This window comes from Podarcis vaucheri (genome assembly GCF_965113315.1).
Source record: "Podarcis vaucheri genome assembly, chromosome: 1".
Taxonomy (NCBI): Eukaryota; Metazoa; Chordata; class Lepidosauria; order Squamata; family Lacertidae; genus Podarcis; species Podarcis vaucheri.
The window spans coordinates 31154911-31157108 of NC_138759.1; the positions used below are offsets into that span (position 1 = coordinate 31154911).

Below are 2198 nucleotides of genomic sequence, written 5' to 3' on the forward strand. Positions count from 1 at the left end.
GTGCCTCATAAATACGTAGACAGCTGGCACAGAATCTATTACCCTTTAGAAATTGTAGTTTAAGATCACTCTGCCAAACTTATGCAAGGGGCAAGGTTTTCATTCTTTCATCAATAGTCAGCACAAGGCTAACTCCACAGTCCCAATAAAGGAGCAACTAGGCCCACTCACATTTTATTTTAAAACCATACACATGTGCATCTCTTTCCTTTCTGAAGCTGCTTTTATTTCCATGCCCTTTCTGTGGTGCCCATCCTGTTTCCGACTGTGGCCGTACAGATGTCGCCACCAGACCAAAAACAAGGCCCAGAGGCCCTACTCTTTGGCTGGGGTTTTCTTCAGGCTTCCTACCTACCCTACAACTACAACCCCATCTTCGCCGCTGCTTGCCAGCCTAAGCAGGGTCCGCGAGCAGAGGAGATTCCCCCAGTCTGTTCCTCGGATCATTGCAGGCAGACAAACCACCCCCGCCCCCAGTGCAAAGCCCCTCCTCTCCTTTCCCGTGGGATCTCACACCACAGCAACGCGGACCCTAAGGAGAACACACATCCCTATGGCTAGCTTAGGTCGGTGGTGGTTTCCTACGGATCCTGACGGCCTCCCAAGCCATTCCTGCCTAGTGATTTGGAAATGTATGCGCACACAACCCTTCCCTTCTTCCTCCAACCCCTCTGGGATCTCCACCACCCGACGCGGGCTGCTCTGCGCGCATCTTCACGAGACGCTGCAGTCCCCCGGTCACAGAAGTCGTGCAAAAAAAAAAAAAAAAAAAAAAGGACCAGGCTGCAAAAGAATTGCTTCCCTACCTGGAAAAATAAAGGTAGCCGAGATCTTGCTTTCCCCTCCCGCCTGCACCGGCGTGAAATCGAAGGACGCTTTCCCGAAGGACGGTCGCCGGAGACACTTTTTTGGGCCACGTTTTCCCGGCGTCTCCCCTCTCCAGATCAACTGCACACTTGCTCGGGGAGACCTGCTCCGGTTTGGCAGCGTCAGGCTGTTCCAGGCGCCCAGCGAGAGACCATAACAAACCCACTTTTCTCCAGGCAAGGGGACGTCGCTAAATTCCCGAATCAGTGCAAAGGGCTACTCGCGCCGTTCAGGAACTGGAGCAGAGAAACCCGGTCTCTGCCCCACCCACATCCCCTCCCGGGTTCGCTCGGCGCGCCGTGACCGCGCAGCTGCATCCTGGCATGGCCACGGTGGCGCGCCAGCCCGGCCTCCCCTCTCCCCGAGCGGGGGTCTCCGCACGAAGGAAGAGGACGGGCTTCCCACGAGGGAGAAGGCAAGAGCCGCCAGCAGCGGGCAGCCAGGGATCTTCCCGATCCGCCTCCGCCCTGCCCTCCTGCAACGCGGCGGCGAATGCGCGCCTCGGCCCTCGCTTTGCTCCCGAGTTGCATGCCCGGGGAAGGGACTCTCTGCAAGTTGCCGAGCAAAGCCGAAGCAGGTCGAAAACGCGAAAGGTGCCCATGAGCCGGCGGCAAGGGCTCGGTCCCTCCGCGAGGGTAGCTCGCAACCTATCAGCGATCCTGTTCTGGGGTTTTCGCGTTGCAGGCTGTAGCCCAACAGGTGGCACCTTTCTCTGTCCCGGAAGTGCAGCGGTTGGGGGAGCATCATCAGCTGAATTTCTTATGTAGTTACAGCAAGTTAATAATAATATTTATACCCGGCACTTCTAGGTTCAGAAAACCGGGCTCAGGGCGGCTAACAACAAATTTAAAACACCTAATTGTAATACACCATGGAAGCAGCATGAAATATAGTATAAAAGCATGAATGACAATAAAATTCAAAGTTCCAAAATCAATTTGGGGAAAATCCATCCAATAAACATTAGATAGTCACCAGGGCTGGCTGAATTAGTCCTACTTGGGCCAGCGAGGAGGCCAGGGGAGAATTAGCTGTGGGGTCTGAGAGAGGGTAATCTTCATACAAGGAGAGGGGCAGGGAAGAGAAGGGAAATAAAAGATCAGGCTGGATTCAAATTAAAGGCCAGGCAGAATAGCTCTGTCTTACAGGCCTGGCGGAAGGAGGTTAAATCCTGTAGGGCCCAAGTCTCATGGGACAGAGCATTCCACCAGATCGGAGCCATCACTGAAAAGGCCCTGGCGGAGGATAGAATGACTTCCTTAGGGCCCAGGACCTCTAAACTACAGTTATTCATGGACCTTAAGGTTCCTCTGTGGGGCATACCAGGAGAG

The 2198-nt window shown here is 54.4% G+C and overlaps 1 long non-coding RNA gene across 1 annotated transcript in view; it reads right to left on the reverse strand.

The window, feature by feature from the left end:
- Positions 1-1881, reverse strand: part of LOC309538765 — a 27543-nt gene extending 25662 nt beyond the window's left edge. Inside the window, exon 1 of the long non-coding RNA XR_014222330.1 lies at positions 807-1881. This is a non-coding gene — a long non-coding RNA (uncharacterized lncRNA). The remainder of the gene's footprint in view (positions 1-806) is intronic.
- Between the last annotated feature and the right edge of the window lie 317 nt (positions 1882-2198).